At 51.2% G+C, this 18,184-nt stretch overlaps 1 protein-coding gene across 5 annotated transcripts in view; it reads right to left on the bottom strand.

Moving 5' to 3' along the window:
- The window catches only part of TBL1X (transducin beta like 1 X-linked), a 197,217-nt gene that overhangs the window by 130,851 nt on the left and 48,182 nt on the right, over nt 1–18,184 (bottom strand). Inside the window, exon 1 of one of the 5 annotated variants that reach the window (XM_045996464.1) lies at nt 3,086–3,104. The exons of the other annotated variants lie outside the window; for them this stretch is intronic. The gene's annotated coding sequence lies outside the window, so the exon portion shown is untranslated. Of the gene's footprint in view, nt 1–3,085; nt 3,105–18,184 lie in introns of those variants that run through there. 5 annotated transcript variants of the gene reach the window in all.

Here is an 18,184-nt window from a genome sequence, read left to right as displayed (position 1 = left end):
CCCTTTTGTAAAACAATTAAATTCAATTATTTGCTTACATAAACACCTCAAAACTTGGGACACCAATGTCCATGATGAGCCAATGAAGAACTATTAAGACACACACGCTTGCACACACAGTCACACACACACCCCTCTTCCCATTCACCAAGCACAACTCCCCAAGAGTCACCTCCATGTTCAGGCCATCAGGAGGATGTCCTAAATAAAAACTCAAATGCAAAACTAAGACTAAAAACAGCCAACACTCTTACACAAACACACCGCAGTCTCCCCCATATTGAAAGAAGTTGAAGAACCCCTGTAAAGGCAAACCTGCAAACATCCAGCTTTCCAAACCATACCCATCTGGAAACAGATGCCTTCCAAATGACTTTTAAACCCTGGACTTTTCCAAAAATGCAATTTTTAAAGGTTTTTGTTTTTGTTTTTTTTTTTAAGGTAATCTGTCCTACCCACACCAAGGGCCTGAAGTCACGAGCCTGAGGCCGTGTTGCTAGCAAGCCGTAGGAGAGACTGGGGTGCTGCTACACATCCTCCAAATTCCAGGTCAGCGCCTACTACAAGCACCTCAAAAAGAACACCCCACCCCAACTTCTGCCCAGGTGACGCACAACTGTTCGCATTCCCCAGCCTTGCACCCTTTCAAAGGACCCACATGTCCAAACCCTGCGTTGTTACCATCTCTGTGTCACCCGTCCACAGCCCCCTCTCCGCAAGCTCCCCATGGACCCGCGCCGGGCCACCAGAGGCGCTTCCGTCGGGCACACTGCTCTGGTTGCACAGTGAACACAGAGCCACGGCACCGACCGCACAGACGCTGGGGCCACAGGGCTCTGCGAGAAGGGCGGCCCCCCTGCCAGCCAGGTGTGTGACCCAGGCCCGCGATGCTCGGGCCTCCGGGTCCTCCTCCGGGCAGCGGGGTAACTAACCAAAGCCTCACAACGACGCGAGGAGGACACGCCACCATTCATACGTGGGCAGAGCGGAGAACGCTCCCTGGCACACAGCAGACACCGGGCAAGTGTTGCCCAAAACTGCTTCTGTCCCTGCAGTCCGTCTGTGAGGCAATCACCTCACAGCCTTGTCACTAAGGACATGTGCGCTCCCGGACCTTGACCTCTGGCCCTTCACACAGAATACCCAGCCCAGCCCCGGCTGCCGGAGGCCATCAGTATTCGCGGTTAGTGACAGAGAGCAGCTGAGGCTCGGAACTGATCCCAAGACGAGACGTCGTGCCCAATCTCTCCTTCCCATAAATCAGGAAACAGCTCTAATCTCTGCACTAATTTTTTTTTAAGACTTACTTCTTTGTGAGAGAGAGAGAGGGAGCATGCACAGGCGGGACTCGATCTCACGACCCTGAGATCATGACCTGAGCAGAAATCGGGGTCAGGCGCTTAACCGACGGAGACACCCAGGAATCCCCCCCCCCCCCGGCGCACTAATTCTTTACACTTGTTTGGTGGGAGACATTTAGGAACTTTGACTTCTGTAACCTCTTTTTCACTTCCTGCTTTTCAACAAGTTGGGAGCCTATTCAGGGCTCCAAGGTCCCACTTCCAGCGGAGCGTTGAGGGAACTGCTCCGCCACACTGCCCGAGACAGAAAAAGAATTTCTGCTCCATTAGATGGACCTGCAAGCCAAAGAAGGTATTTTGTACAACGGTGTAAGCTTTTTATTTTCCCCCAGGAAAATCAAGTGAGTCCAGAGCGTTGCTAACTGTTTTATCTTTCTTTCATAAACTGATACGACAGAACTTTAATTTTCAGACGAGAAAGACCAGAAAGCTTCACCTAGGGTCTGCGCACCAGCTGCTTTTGCCCCAGTCTCCACCATGCTAAATTTAGAAACATACTCTGTCCTGATGTACTTCAGCAGGAAGCAGCCAGATTAAAATAAGATGCCGCTAACACACGAGAATTCGAAAGCTGCTGTGAGCCAACAACCTGCAAGAAACCACAATGCGCTCGTTCACTAAAAGACGCCGCCGTCCTCCACCGGGAGAGAGGAAAAGGGACTTGGATGATGATTCCAGACATACACGCACGCGCACGCGCATACACACACACACGATCCACAGCGGGGAACGCAAACGGAAGGGGATGGCACCAAGGACGGGCTGGGAGATGAGGACCACAGGCAAAGCCCGGAAGCGGACACAAAGTTTAGCTGCAAGGGAACCGAACTTGGATGCTGAGTTTCCTAGCCATATAGTCAGAGAAACAAACAGGAGTAGATGTTCCTATCCAGAAAGTGAAGCAGCTCATTAACAGCACAGCTTGTGGAGCGGATACACATACATCATTTCTCCCACGGGCCCCGGAGGGGAAACTCTGCATTCTCAGTCAATGGGGTCAAGGACACATTTCATGGGGTCGCTCCTTACAGTAATTCTTAACATGCAGCGACCGCACAACCCCGCAGCACAGGTAAACAAATCAAGTCTGTGCGGATAAACAGCACGGCGGCAGCGTGCACGACTCCCCCAGGCCTGCGGGACTCCAAGGAGACCTCTCAGATGCGCTCAGAGTCCCAGCCGGGCTGCGGGTCTCCTGGGGTCACCGCGACACGCAGCATTATCTTGTAAACATACTTCAGTGCCAATAAATATACCACTTGTATAATATCATTTTAAACAGTTGCCTAGTAACTCACTCTCAGGGCTAAATAAACTTTTGTACCACTGTACTCAGCGCCTTGCTATTTTCAGCAGAGCCTCCATAAATAAGGAGAACCATCTCTGAAGGGTCAGGAAACTGCAGGCCACCCACGTAGAAAGAGAAAGCTGCGCTCTCATTCCCTCACGTTTAAGGAAGAGATACCGCACGGCAAGACTACGTAAGGGCAGTAAGTGCAACGACGCCCCTCCAGTGACCTGCGCGTCCATCCCTCACCATGGGGTCCGCGCACCTGCAGGCCAGCAGCACGCATGGCACGACCGACCGCAGCCCTAACCAACACCCGGAGTGAGCGTGTACGAACACACTTCCGTGTGACCCGGGAAACAACTACAAAACACCGGGCATTAAAACATTTTCACAAATTTAAGTTGAGAATTTCAGGAAATTAAATAGGACTTACTTTAGGACAGCAAAGTGACTTTAGTCACCCGTCTTTGTGCTCGAGAGGATGCCGGTTGATCCCTGTAGTTTCAAGGTTAACTGCAAACAGCACTCTCACACACGTCCCAATGTGGACCTTATGGGACGACCCTAGATATCAGAGACAAGTCAGCACTGAACATGGCTGAGGCTCCAGAATGACAAACCAGGAATGCCAAAGTCCCAGTTGTCTAAAGAAACAGAGATTTATTGGGCGCCTGGGTGGCTCAGTGGGTTAAAGCCTCTGCCTTCGGCTCAGGTCATGATCCCAGGGTCCTGGGATCGAGTCCCGCATCGGGCTCTCTGCTCAGTGGGGAACCTGCTTCCCCCCCTGCCCCGCCTGCCTCTCTGCCTACTTGTGATCTCTATCAAATAAATAAATAAAATCTTTAAAAAAAAAAACAGACTTATTAAATCTGGAGGTTCTAATGTGGCTAAGAGGGTGGGAAGGGCCCTTGGTTAGAACCACATGAATGACCAAAGGAAGCGTCCTCCATCCGCTATCTTGAAATAACAACATCCACCAAGTTGACAACGTAAAGCCCACACTTTGCCGGTCCCACTCCCCAGGAACGTTCGGCAGTGCTCCTCCTCCCTCACTGGCTAACGTAATGGCCACACATCCCGGTGGGTGGGGTCAGCGCCATCAAGATAGACACTGAACCAACTGAGCCACCAAGTCACCCCCCAACTTTTTGTTTTTCTAAGACTTTTTGCAGGTAATTCTAAAGCTCTATTTCAAGGCAGTATTTCTTCTGCCTACGTTCAGTCTGCAGTTGGGTCCCTGTCTAGCATCTGGAGGTCACCATTTCAGATGCAGTCTTCGCTTTCTTCCCAGCCTCACACTATTGTGTCTGTAACCCACCCTTTGCTGCCCTTTACTCCCAGACCCAAAACTCTGCTGCTCCCACCGTAGACTCATTCCTCTCTCTGCCATCCCCCTCGCAAAATCCCATCCATCAGACGCCAAGTCATCTAACCAACGCTACGGAGTCTCCTCTAACATTGCATCTCTCCACGGTCACTGCTGGTCTCCTACTTGATAGCCTGAATGATTGCACACAACTTCCCTCCTCCTGACCTCTCCCCCTGCACATCCACAAAACCCCATGAATCTTCCTAAAGCAGAGGTCTGATGTATCTCATTCCTCAAAAAGGCGTCACGGGTGACTACAATGACTCAGAAAAGAAACCCAAGCTCCTTACACCACCTGCCAAAAGTGCTGGTTTCTCCACAGCTAGAAAGGCAGCGGCCAGGGCAAATAGCACCGTGGAGAGTCAGTTATCACCACACTGGAAGCAGACACCACCTATGGAAAGCAGAGTACCGCCCCTGTCACCCAGGCTGTGCACGTCCTGACCTCCAGAACGGTGAGCACATCAGATTACATGACGTCTGGGAATCAAGGCTGCTGATGGAATTCAGGCTAGGCTCACCTTAAAAAAATAAAAGACTGTACCCTGTTTTATACAGGTGCACCCAGTGCAGTCAGGGAAGTCCTTGAAATGGAGAAGAGGGGGCGCGTGGGCGGCTCAGTGGGTTAAAGCCTCTGCCTTCAGATCAGGTCATGATCTCAGGGTCCTGGGATAGAGCCCCGCATCGGGCTCTCTGCTCAGCGGGGAGCCTGCTTCCCCTCTCCCTCTGCCTGCCTCTGCCTACTTGTGATCTCTCTCTGTCAAATAAATAAATAAAATCTTTTAAAAAGTTTTAAAAGAAATGGGGAAGAGGGTTGCAAAACAAGCATCAGAGTGATGGAATGTGACAAAACCTCAACTGTTGTTGGCTCTGAAGGCGAACAAGGGAGTCATGAGCCAAGGATTGGAGGCAGCCTCTGGAAGCTGGAAAAGGCAATTAAAAACAAACAAGAACAAAAAACAAAAACTTTCCCCTAGAGGCTCCAGAAAACCACAGGGCCCTGCAGACACTTCCATTTCAGTCTGAAACCCATTTTGGACTCGCGACCTCCAGAACCGTAGGAAACTGCGTTTGTGTTGTTTCAAGCCACAACGGCTGTCACTGTTACAGCAGCAACAGGAAACTCATACACCCTTCTTCCTGCCGCCGAGATCCCACTATACAATATTCACACCGTGTTATAGCATTTAGCACCCTGTACTAGACAGCTGACTGTATACCTTGTAATCGGTGCAAGAGACAGCCCTAGGGACACCTGGGAGCTCAGTTCAGGTCATGATCTCGGGGTCCTGGGATGGAGCAGCTCGTCCACTCCGGGCTCAGCAAGGAGTCTGATTCTCCCTCTCCCTCTCATCCCTCCACTCTCAAATAAATCAATGAAATGCTCTCTTCCTCTCAAATAAATCAACAAAATCTTTAAAAAACACAACAAAACAAAAAAAAACAGAGAGAGTTCTAGGTCTCCGAGCGTTGACGTGACAACCAAGTGTGGTCTCTGTGGCGCCTCCCACCGGAGGCTGTCAGACTCACCACAGTGTCACTGAACCTGTACCCCCTCCGTTAGAGCTGCCGTGTAAAAACCCGCCTTCCCTCCAAATGCTTGAAACTTCAGCCCGGCCCTGAAAAATGGAAGCACGTCTTCCAGTAACATCTTCAAAAGTACAGAGTGAAGGTTAATGACCCTGAAAAGTGCTTCACTCCGTCTGGGAATTTATCTCCTGGGACAAATGGCACAAAACCAGCACTCATCGGTCCACACTCATCTTCTGGGCCCAAGCCCTGGCTCCAAGGGACCTTGGACAAGTGGTGCCCCACCATTCCTTTCTCTGTGGGGAACCATGCGTTAATTACTTTATTGTCTCAGCCACTGAGACCAACCTTTAGGAGAGGCTCGCCACAAGGCACAGATGCAGAGGACCAGCCCGGTTCCTTCACTTTAAGAAGCCTGTGGTCCCAGAAGCAGGTAATGAAAATCCCTGATTTCCTAATAACCCAACAGGTGACACTGTAGGCATTCTAACAGCAGCTCAAAAATTTCTTTGAGAAATGATAACAAGCCTTGGTGAGGATCCGGAGAAACTGGAATGCTCGCAGAGCAGGGCTGGGATTGGAAACTGTAGCAGCCATTTTGGAAAATGGTCTGGCAGTTCCTCAAAAAGTTAAACACAGAATTCATATGGCCAAGCAATTCCACTCAAATGAAAACAAAAGTTCATCCAAAAACCTGCGAACAAACTTTCACGGTAGCTTATTCATAACGGCCAAAGGGTGGAAGCAACCCACATGTCCATCAAATGATGAGCGGATATGCAAAATACGGTCTATTTGTAACAAGACCACTGTTCAACAATAAAAAAGAGGGAAATACGGACTCGTGCTACAACATGGATGAACTCTGGAAGCACTAAACTAAATGAAAGATCAGACACAACACAGATCCATTCTGCACGATTCCATTTATTTGAAATGTCCAGAATAGGCAAATCCACAGAGACACAAAGATTAGCGGTTCTAGGGCCTGGCAAGGAGGGGAGCACTGTCCTTGGGCACAGGGTGTCTTTGTGGGCTGGCAAATGTTCTAGAACTATATTGAGATAGTATCTGTACAACTCTGAATTTACTAAAAATCACTGAATTCTACACAACACGTGAACTTTGTAGTTATGTAAATTATTTCTCAGTAAAACTGTTTCTTTAAAAGAACTCTGAGATCCTTGAAGCAAAGATTACCTCTGTAAGTGAGTACTAATACTAGATAAAACGTATTGCTACCATATGACCAAAAAACTAGAGACCACTTCCAGTTTTTAAAAAATGGAAACTGCATTTGCTGTGATATTGAGGATTTTAAATAGTGCATTTCCGCTAATGTCAAAAGCATAATTGCATAATTTACCTGGGTAAGAGGCATATAGAAGGGCTTTCTAATTCAAATTAAACCTGAACAATAAAATTTATTGAATCAAGTCACCTTTAGACATGATGTGATTTTCCGCTGCTTTGCGATGAAAACCACAACACATAAAACGCTTCTCGTCACAGTCACAACAGAATCTGGAAGATGAAACTCACTACAATATCTGCTTATTAGAGGTCAAGAACATGAACACCTGAAGCCCAAGTTTAAGTGGATCTTACATTCAATGGAAGCAGATTAAGAAATTCAATTTTCTGTTGTGACACATGACAAAAACTTCAAGAATAGCTCACGAGACCGCTGTAGACCGCTGTAGAATTTCCCAGGCCAATGGGAAGTTCAGCGGTGCTACAAAGACGTCTGTAACTCACCCCCTTCCATTTCTTCTACTTCATGCTGAGGGAGCGCTGTAACATCAGCCTTGTTTACAGCCATTGTTTCCCCCACGTTCTTCCAAAGAACCTGTTCCACCCTGGTCAGTCCTGGCAGCGCATGTCCCACCAATGGGGCCAATGGGAAGGATAATACACAGCCGAGCCCTCTCACTGCCAGGCTGTGTTTCTCACTGAAAAGAGGAAGAGGTCATCGAGGAGCCCACGGAAGTCCTGGACCCTGACCTGCCGCCCCTTCTCGGGTCCCTGGTCCCCATGTATTCAAGTCTGGCCTGTAATCCCGGCAGACTCAGCCAGGGTATGAGCTTCGTGTGGCTCCAGTTAACAAACTTAGTAGCTTGGAGCAACACAGACTTGTTCTCTGGGTTCTGGAGGCTAGATGCCTAAAGCGGGTTAGCGGGTTCCTTCTGGAGGCCCCACAGCAGAATCCATATCCTCACCATGTCCAGCTTCTAAAGGCCTCTTGCATCCCGCAGCCCGTGGAAGCCCATCCCTCTGATCGCTGCTTCGGTGGACACACTTCCTCTCTGCTTCTGACACTCCCGCTGCTCCCGTCTGAGGAGCACCTCTGGGAGGACTGTGGCCTCATGGGATGGTCGTCCCATCTCAAGATCCTGGAGACATACTCCCAGGTTCCAGGACAAGGACGGGGACTACTGCTCTGTCTGCCACAACCATCTTAAGAAATGGGAGGAGTGGGGCGCTTGGGTGGCTCAGTGGGTTAAGCCTCTGACTTTGGCTTAGGTCATCTCAGGGTCCTGGGATCGAGTCCCACTTTGGGCTCCCTGCTCAGCAGACAGCATGCTCCCCCCTCTCTCTGCCTGCCTCTCCGCCTACTTGTCATCTCTGTCTGTCAAATAAATAAATAATATGTTAAAAAGAAAGAAAGAAAGATAGAAAGAAAGAAAGACGAAGAGCACCCAGAACAGGGGCTGGAGACGGGAGTGCTGGTTTTGTGACTCTGACCAGCGGTCACAGCCATTCTTTGCTAGACAGCTGTGGTCTGGGGGGTGGGCACGTGTGGGCTCTGCCTTGCACACTTAATAATTTCGGTTGGCCTGATACCAAGAAGCAGAGGCGCGTGCCAGTCTGGCCAGCTCCACTTAGGAGCTGACATCTTAGTCACTGAGGCCCCACATGCACGACTGCCCCAAATCACAGTTAAATGGCCTGAGGCCGGATGATTTTCCCAAGAGCACAGAGCTGCACGGCTGGGAGGCTGGCACCTGAATTCCAGACCTCTCCCTCTTCTGCTGCCCAGAAAGGCTGTCTTCCCCAAAGCCTACAGCGTAAGCTCAGTCCGCAAACACCTCCACCCACTTCTCCCTGAAACACCAACCTAGAAACGTATGATCTCAAAGCCAGAAGAAATGCAGCCACAGATCTAGGCCAACGCAGGCCCACTGGAGGACTCGTGGGCAAGTGGGGCCGTGCAACGCAGGACATGGTCCTACCCACGCCAGGCCGCAGCTCCTCCGCCTCATCTAAGGGCCTGGCACCCACACGAACAGCAGGTCCTCACCGGGCACCCCGGGACAACCACACCTGCCTCGCAGCTCTGCCCCAGCAGTGGGGGCCACTGGTAAGCGCCAGCCCCTCTGACCAGATCAGAGGTTCTCAGGGGAGGGAGACTACGCTCTCCCCCTCCAGCAGCTGCTGATCGCCTGGCGTCATGTGCTTGGGAAGCAGCTGCACCAGGAACCCATTATCCTCTTTTTCCTGACGGCCCTACGCAAAGCTCAACATAGAGAGATCCTCTCCACACACACCCTGGAAACACAAGCGCTCCCAAAACCGCCATGTGCCAATACACGTCTTCCCCCACGGTTACGGGGCTCTATGTTTGCGGAGCAGTCCCCATTTCTTTACCCATCACGGCTTCTGTAGCAGGAAGCTGTAAAGGGAAACCTCAGAACATAACCAATTTACAGGCACAGAAGAAAGTTTTGTTGAAATATGCTATTCTAGGGGCGGCTGGGTACCTCAGTCGGTTAAGCATTTGCCTTCGGCTCAGGTCATAACCCTGGGGTCCTGGGATCGAGCCCCACGTCGGGCTCCCTGTTCAGCAGGGAGCCTCCTTTCCATCTGCCCTTCTTCCCACTCATGCTCCTGCTAAGTCTTTAAAAAAAGAAAAGAACTAAAAATCAGAACATTATAAACTCCATCTTGAAAATATGAAATCCACTCTACTTTGGACCCTCGGGCAGAGCAGAAGCTCTGTGGTCCCAATATCACTATCACCAACGTCATCAACATGGTATACGCAACACTGCCCCCAAATTACCACACCCTGGGCAAGGGTGGGCACCAGGGGACACGCCGTCCCATGGCACACGTCACGTGTGCAGAGTGAGCAGTGTGCACAGGCACATGTGTGTATGCTTATGTGTGTCTACGTACATATTTTACATTTCAAAACTTGGGAAATGAGGCTCTAAGACACCCTCCAATCCAGAGTGTTTAAACCTCGGCACTATTTGCGTTTGGGGCCAGGTCATTCTTTGGGGTGGCGGCTGTCGTGTGTACTCCAGGACCCCCAGCAACATCCCTGCGTCTCTCCCCATGAGATGCCAGGAACATTCTCCCACTCTCCAGCTGCGGCAACCACAAGTGTCTCCAGACACTGCCAGATGTCCCCCGGAGAACACAACGGCCCCCGCTGAGGACCGCAGCGCTGAGATGCCCCAAGTCCCAGATGGAGTGTGGCCTGACGCTGTTTAAGGCACACACAGTCCCTGACACGAGAACAATCTGCTCGCCCAGATTACTGTGAGTTACAACCAGAATTATCTTCTTTGAGAGGTCTTAAAAAGGCAATAAATTCTGCATTACACTTTCCTGACCTACATTCCATTAAAACGACTCAACTATAAGCTCTTATGAAAAAAATGTTTTTCCACGCAAAAAATAAGAAAGTTCGTATTTTACCACGATGATTCTGAAGAGCCTAACAAAACCCGAAATTGCTTCCTTTCATTAGCTTTACACCAGAGCCCGCAATCAGGGAGAAAAGGCTCAGGAGGTGGTCTTGCATTAACCCAGAACCCATCTTCCCAGCTGACCGACATTTTTCTAGCTTACATAAATACTGCCTGTAAATTACTGTTTATTTTCCTCCTGCTTGTGGACCAAGAATCAAATGGATTGCTGGAAACAGAGTCAATATCAAAGCTCTCATTTTCTCCTCTGCACTGTGACTCCAAAAAGGATTTTCATGCTTTCGTCTAACCGACTCTCTCTCCCTCCGACGACGAGGGCACGGCACCCCGGGGCCGAACCCCAGAGGACTGTCACTGGGACCCCAGCCCCGTTTGAAAGCGACTGCGATCAGAAGTGAAGGGGGCTCTGAGTGATTCCTGAGAGCACGAGTCTAGGCCGGGCACAGTGAGGGAACGCGCCACGTCTGTCCCTTTTGCCCTGCCTTCTCAGAGCGCTGTTTGATCTGTTTCTGCCATCCTCCGGGGCGTTCTCCCCCACCTGGAAGCTCCGAGAAAAATAAAAGCGTCCTTCACGCTGCTCTTAGGACCCGAGCAGAGGGGAGCCAACGCAGTGCTCTTTTTCTCCAAAATCCCAAAGCGAACTAGCTGTTGCACGTTACAAAGTCTAGACCGTGAGGTGCCTGAGTCCTACCGGACCCCCGCATACATGCTCACAAACGACAGGCAGCCGAAGGAACCCCAAGAATTCTGCACAGCGAGCCCAAGGCACAATGGAGCATAGCTATGTCCGGGGGGGCTGTGCGGTACACAAGGGAGCGAACGACGCCCCTCATGTGGACTCACGGAACGTAAGAATTTGAGCGTCTTTTACATGAGCCTGGGACGCACGATTCCGGACATCTGTCTGGAAGGTCTCATTCTACGGAGCTGGCGCTGGCGGACGATTTCTGGAAAAGGCCAGACAGGAAGTACACTAGGCTTTCAGCCAAAAGGCCAAAAGGCATCACACCTGTTCCTTGTGCAGAGATTACGTAACAAGAAAAAACTCCCTCCCCAGCTTTCATTGACAACATCCGACACCTTATGAACATGACTTCGTATTTTCCCGTGTCAGGAAACATTCATCTTTTGATGTTTTTCTCCCAACCATTTAAAAATGTCCAAACCGTTCTCAGTCTGAAGGGTGTATAAACTCAGGCAGTGAGCAGGGTCTGGCTGGGGGCTGCTACTGGAGACCCCAGACGTGGGGGAGCAGAGGCGACAGTGCAAACGCAGACGGGAGCACAGAAGAGCAGGAAGCAATGGCAGTGGACGGGGGAGAGCCTGGGCAGCTCAGTCAGTTGGGCATCTGACTCCTGCTTTCTGCTCATCAAGTCACCATCGCCGGGTCATGAGACCCAGCCCCGCCACCTGTTGAGCTCCATCCCTCCCTCTCCCTCTGCCCCTCCCCCTGCTACTGTAAGCATGCACACGCTCTCTCTCAGCTAAATCTTAAAAAAACAAAAGAAAGAAAATCACTTAGGACGTGAGTAGGAATGGGACTTTGGAGAACACTTCTTAATAGAGTTTGGGTTTGTGCACCATGGAAGTGTTTTCACATTCAAAACAGTCTCGCTCTCCGAAGGTTGGGGGGGGGGGTGTGTGTGCAAGAGACAAAAAACAGAAGGGAAAGGGACAAAATCAGCATGCGATAAAGACAAAGCCAGTTTGGCAGAATGCTAACAACCCATGAAAGCATGAGTTAATTTTTCTGTAGGCTCAAAATTTTTAAACTTTCAAGTCAGGAGCACAAAAAATGCATAAACTTTGGGCACCCCCAAGCTACTCTGCTCTCTGCCACCAGCTCCGCTTGGCTATTACTTGTCTTTGACAAAACACCTCACTTAGTCTTCCTACAGAAATGGTTCAAAATGCTCGCTTAGAAAAATGAAACAAACGTACTGAGCTTACATCTAAAAATGAAACAAACGTACTGAGCTTACATCTGTGTTGACCTTGACGCCCACTGCACACTAACACAAGTCCGTCTGGACCTTCCCCGCCCAGGGCTGGACGGGATGACCGCCCTCCCCCATCGCAGACTCAGGAAAGCCGGGCATTGTGCGGTCGACCTCCAGAAAATCCAAACAAAAACCGGGCCAGAGCTTCCACACACAGAACCCGTTCCACAAGCTGCCCAACCACACCACCTCCGCAGAGAGCATCACAGATCCCATGGCAGGAGCGTGGGGTCTGTGACAGTCATACTTACGGGGCTCTCAGCTAAGCAAGTTCCTAACAATGAGCAGGAGTTTGGAATGCTGCAGAAAAACTCACAACAGCCTTTACGAGCATCCGTTACGCGAGGTGGTGGGACCCACATGAGTCATATGGAGAACATTCGTCTCTGTCCTCACCGGGATCTACATGCAGAGGCTGGGGGGGAGCGGGGCGGCAATTTGGATTTTTATTGTTGTTTTTAAAAACAATAGGTTACCTTTTAAACCCCAGTGAAGTCTGCAGAGAAACTTTCTGTCTCTAGCTATTCGCAGTCAAGGTCAATGACCTGCTCCTTAGCAAGACCCTCACCACTGGGATTTCCTGGAGGCCACGTGAAGAGTGACTACCTGCCATTTTCCGCTCCTGAGGTAGAGCCTTCCTCCAGGGAAACCCCAGTTAACACCTCGAAGTGGTGCGAGACCCACAGCCCCAACGGAAGACGAGACTTTTGTAAGAACGCCACCCAGCCCACCCCACCCCCTCCGCACCCCGCAAGCCTCGGGCTTACTGAAAATGCCATTTTCCATGGCACGAACCGCACAGCTTCCAGGAGAGCCCCCTGGGGGCACGGAGAGCTCACTCGGAGGCTGTGCACTCCTGTGGCTTCCCTCCCGCTGCCTTCGCCCTCGCGGGGCACCTGTGCTGTTCGGGCAGCCCTACATTTCGCTCGACGAGATTTCCCTTCTCAGGCTTCACCTTCAAGGGGCTGGATGTCCCCCCAAGTACTTGGTTAAATGAGCGAGCACTTCAACGACCTTTTAGCTTGGATGTTGGGAGATCAAAAGCCGTTCCTCGGCTGTAACCGAGGAGACCGTGTGGCCATCAGTCTGAGCAATACTGGAATGTTATGACTGTGTGGGACTCCTCTCTCCCCACTGCTACATACCACGCCTGGCACCTGGAAGACTTCAGGTAAGTTCCGTCAAATAGGTCGTTCAGAAATACTCGCCCTTTAGACTTCATCAAGATCAAAATCTTGTGCACAGCAAAGGAAACCGTCAACAAAACTAAAAGGCAACCCATGGAATGACAGAAGTTATTTGCAAATGACCTGCCAGATAAAGGGCTGGTATCCAAGACCTAGAAAGAACTTAACCAAACTCAACATCCAAAAAAAAAACAAATAATCCAGTAAGAAATGGGCGGAAGACATGAACAGACATTTCTCCAAAGACATACAAATGGCCAACACACTCATGAAAAAAATGCTTCACGTTGCTTGGCGTCAGGGAAATACAGATCAAAGCCACAATGAGATACCACCTCAGACGAAGCTGGAATGGCTAAAATGAACAAGTCAGGAAAGGACAGATGTTGGAGCGGATGTGGAGAAAGGGGAACCCTCCTACACACTGTTGGTGGGAATGCAAGCTGGTGCGGCCACCCTGGAAAACAGTATGGAGGTTCCCCAAGACGTTAAAAACAGAGCTACCCTACAACCCAGTGACTGCACGACTGGGTATTTACCCCAAAGATACAGACGTAGTGAAAAGAAGGGGCACGTGCACCCCAGTGTTCACAGCAGCAATGGCCACAATAGCCAAACTGGGGAAGAAACCGAGATGTCCTTCGACAGGTGAATGGGTAAAGAAGATGTGGTCCATACGTAGAATGGAGTATCACTCAGCCATCAGAAAGGATGAATATTTACCATTTACGTCGACGTGGAAAGAACTGGAAATTATTATTTTAGGTGAAAGAAGTCAGAGAGAGAAACTTACCACATGGTCTCACTCATACGGCTGAGAGAGGGAGACAAACCACAAGAGACCCTCAACTGTAGGAAAGACACTGAAGGTTGCGGGAGGGGCGGGCACCGGGGGAACGGGGTCACTGGGGCGACGGGCATTCGGGGGGGCATGTGATGGGATGAGCACTGGATTTACATACAAGTGACAGATCACGGAGCACTATGTCTGAGACTAAGGTACTATGTGTTGCCGAACTGAATTCACATTTAAGGGGAAAAAAAGAAAAACAACAACAAAACAGAAACTTGCCCTTCGTAAGCACGGACACCCGGGAGAGTCGCTAGGGCTCCAGGGCAACGTGGCACAGGCAAGGCCCAGAGGCGGGCGGCACGTGTGCACACCTCGGGTCCCCCTCCACCATCCTGGCCTCCAGGGGTTTGCTTTCAATCAACAGAGAAGTCTGACTCGCCCACCCAGACCCAACGTGCAAGCAGGTAGGTCGGAGAAAAGCAGGAGGAGTGGGAAGAGGAAGGAGCCAAGCCCGAGCTCTTACTCAAAACCAGGAAGACATGTGGTCACAGTCACCCAGCACAGCTGCCGCCCTCAGAAGGGAGACACTCAGGGGCTTACATGTGGCCAAGATCGTAGGGCAGAAGGCCACCGCGCCCAGATCCCAGAACCCCCTTCCAGCCTGCCTGCTCACTTCCTGCCCCTCCCCCACCCCCACAACACCCGCACACACTCACACGAGCACCCAGGAGCGTCAGCCAGGCAAGCCCAGGAATGCACTGGGGGCGACCCACAGGCACATTCGACCAGAACCCTCGGGTACGGACTCGGGTCCCCGTGTCACCAGGGCTGCTAACTTCATGACTCCCAGCCGCACTGCCCTTGCCCCTCAGATGGCAGGATAACGAAACCTGTCACGCCCATCGCACAAGGCCGCGTGCAGAACGGGTGAGACGCAGCCATGAGAACCGCAAAACAAACACGACAGACGACCATGGTCTGGGAGACGGGCCGAGGGCAGGCACCGCACTCCTCTTGGGACTACACAGCACAGCTGTCACAGCACAGGGTAAGTGACAGCTGCTGAGGACACCACCGTTTTCGGGGAGATCCCACTTATGACGTCCCTGCGACCCTGGACTCTTCCAAACACCAAAGACACAGAGTTGCATGCAGTTCCATTCCGATTCCAGCACGTCTCCTACAGTCTGGCTCAGCGAACACCGACGAGCTTTTAACCGCCCCTTGTCTGTCCCGCTTCCTACCGGCACCCCCATTCCTTTACGGGGGACGCCCTTCCTTCTCCATGTGGCAGCCGCTCCTGAGAACAGAGGGGAACGGACGATGCATAATGAAGTCCCAGCCCCCCTTGCTCTGGCCTCTTCCAAGGTCTTAGGAACAAAGTGTTTACAAGCTCCCATGACTACGAAAATGTGCATCAGCAATACAAGATGACAGCAGTCCGCAGTTCAGTCCACTTCCTCCACTGTGTACCCCACGGAAGGGGACAAAGGGAAACAGAGCTGTCGTGACGCACTCCGTTCTGGCTTCGTGGGGTTCAGCGACGAGACCCCTCGCACCCGGTACAGCTGTGTCGTCATGAGCTGTGCGGGCCCAAGAATGCCTTCCAGGAACGCTCTCGTCCAGGACAAACCACCCAACGTCAGGACACCATGGCCAGCGCCAGACGGCACATGAGCACGGGATATGAGCCATGTGAGGGCGAGGACAATCACGGTGAGCGATGAGCCAGGGTGTGGAAAAGCCTCCCACGGAAATTTTATCAGCTCTTAATGCATTCGTCAATTTTCAATATTTGTCAAATAAAATACTAGGGGTTCTCCAAAATGTAACAAGCCCAAAGTCCACATGCCATTCCCCGTAACAGGTTGTAAAGCACCGTAACAACGGCAAGAAGAGGTCGCCAGGCCACGTGAAACCCTTGCTGACCCATTTCCTCCACAGAAAATGACCTCACAAAACCTCAGTCACAGAAACGGGTGACCGAAGAACGGCTTAGGGAAAAGGGAAGAACTATGGGGGCATGCCGGGCAATTCTTTCCTTCATAAATGTTGTTCTCCCAGAGTGTGAGGCTGGTGATACGCGCTTACTTTTTAAAATTTATTTATTTATGTCAGAGAGAGACTGTGAGCATGCACCTGGGGAAAGGACAGAGAGAGGGAGCGAATCCCCACGCAGATTCCCCACCGAGCAAGGAGCCCAACACGGGGCTCGATCCCACAACCGATGGGGCCACCCAGGCACCCGGCTGATACCCGCTAACTTCAGAAGTTACAGCTAGCTGCTCCCTCAAAACCTGGAAACAGACACCCAGGAAGCAAACACACAGCCGGTGAGGGCCGTTCCCACAAGGAAGACACTCACCACAGTGACCAGACTCCTCTCTCGTTGGCCCCTGCTCTGGCGCACAGGTGGGCACGTGGGTTCGGTTCAGCCCAGTGGCCACACGCACCTGTCACGTGCACACACGTCTGCGCCCACTCTGAATCTCCAGGTACTGACACAAGGGCAGAGACGTAGCTGGCGTTTCCTTCAGGGTCTCGATCACACCGCTGTGACGGGATCCAGGCCACGCTCTTCCTGCCACAGTGATCGCTACTGTGCGACCTGCTTCCTGCTTCCTTGATTCCTGCTGCTCCCCAACCTCCAACCGTTCCAACGAGCTCTGTCGGCTCAAGTCAGCCAGAAACTGCTTCTGTTTACAAGCAAGAACCTGGGGCGCCTGGGGGCCTCAGTGGGTGAAGCATCTGCTTCGGCTCAAGTCATGACTCCGGGATCCTGGGATTGAGCCCCGCATTGGGCTCCCTCTCGGCGGGGAGTCTGCTTCTCCCTCTGCCCCTCCCCCAGCATGCATGCATGCAAGTACGCTCGCTTGCTCACTCTCAAAACTAAGTAAAAATTAAAAAAATAAAGAGATTCTGATGTACCAAGAAGAGAATTATAAATAAGTAGATTAAAAAAAAAAAAAAAACCAAGAACCCCAACGGACACTCGCCTGATCTACACACGGATGAGCGCCTACTGGTAAACCAAAGTGTCCAAGACGTGTGTGTGCGCACGCGCACGGCATTGTATCTACAGCCTTCCGTTTCAGAGCCTAGCTGTACAGAACGTGCATGTGCACACGCACACGCACTCACACGCACACCCGTGCCTCCAACTGCATGTAAAACACCTGGAAAACCGCACACCAGACTCTCAACAGTGGTTACTCTGCAAGTGAAGAGAGACGGAGGGCTGTGCTTCTTACTCATACCCTCTGCTACTCTCGTTAAGAATTTTTTACAATCTAAACGCATGTACTACAACAAAATAAACGCACTAAACGCAGCTAAACGGAGGCTCAGACCCAGAGAACAAATGCTGCACCTCCTTCCAGACTTGTCGTCCCTCCTCCTAAGGCGACGGCCTCGCACAATACTGACCCCTGGGCGCATCTCCATCTGTGGGCCACATGCGATCTCCTCTCCAGTGAGCAAAGCGGCAGAAATCTGGCTCTCTCACCAGAGAACAAGAACTGAATTGCCAAATCCAGCCCCAGGAGCTGAAGCCCGACGCCCCGACTTTCCCACACTAGGTGCTCCCCGTCTCATGACTGAAGAATTCATGAATGGATGGGTTGCACCATACCGGCCTTCTGATCATTTGTTTCCACAATATTGAATTAATACACTTAATTATAGCTAAATTCCACCAAACACATTTTTGCTTTTGTTTGGTTTTGCTTTGTTCTTATGTTGCCTGATTCCCAGGCTCCTTCTTTATGAGGGTGAGTGGAATGCCCTTTGTTTGCCGCGAGCGCCTATGGCAAAAAGCACATTCTGCCTTTATTGGGGACTAGAGAGAAAAAGCAGCATTAGAAACTGGGAAGAGGGGCGCCAGGGTGGCTCAGTGGGTTAAAGCCGCTGCCTTCGGCTCAGGTCATGATCCTAGG

Source organism: Meles meles, chromosome X (assembly GCF_922984935.1).
Source record: "Meles meles chromosome X, mMelMel3.1 paternal haplotype, whole genome shotgun sequence".
Classification (NCBI taxonomy): domain Eukaryota; kingdom Metazoa; phylum Chordata; class Mammalia; order Carnivora; family Mustelidae; genus Meles; species Meles meles.
The sequence above is the reverse complement of the archived record's forward strand: the minus strand, read 5'-3'. Positions and strand labels throughout refer to the sequence as shown.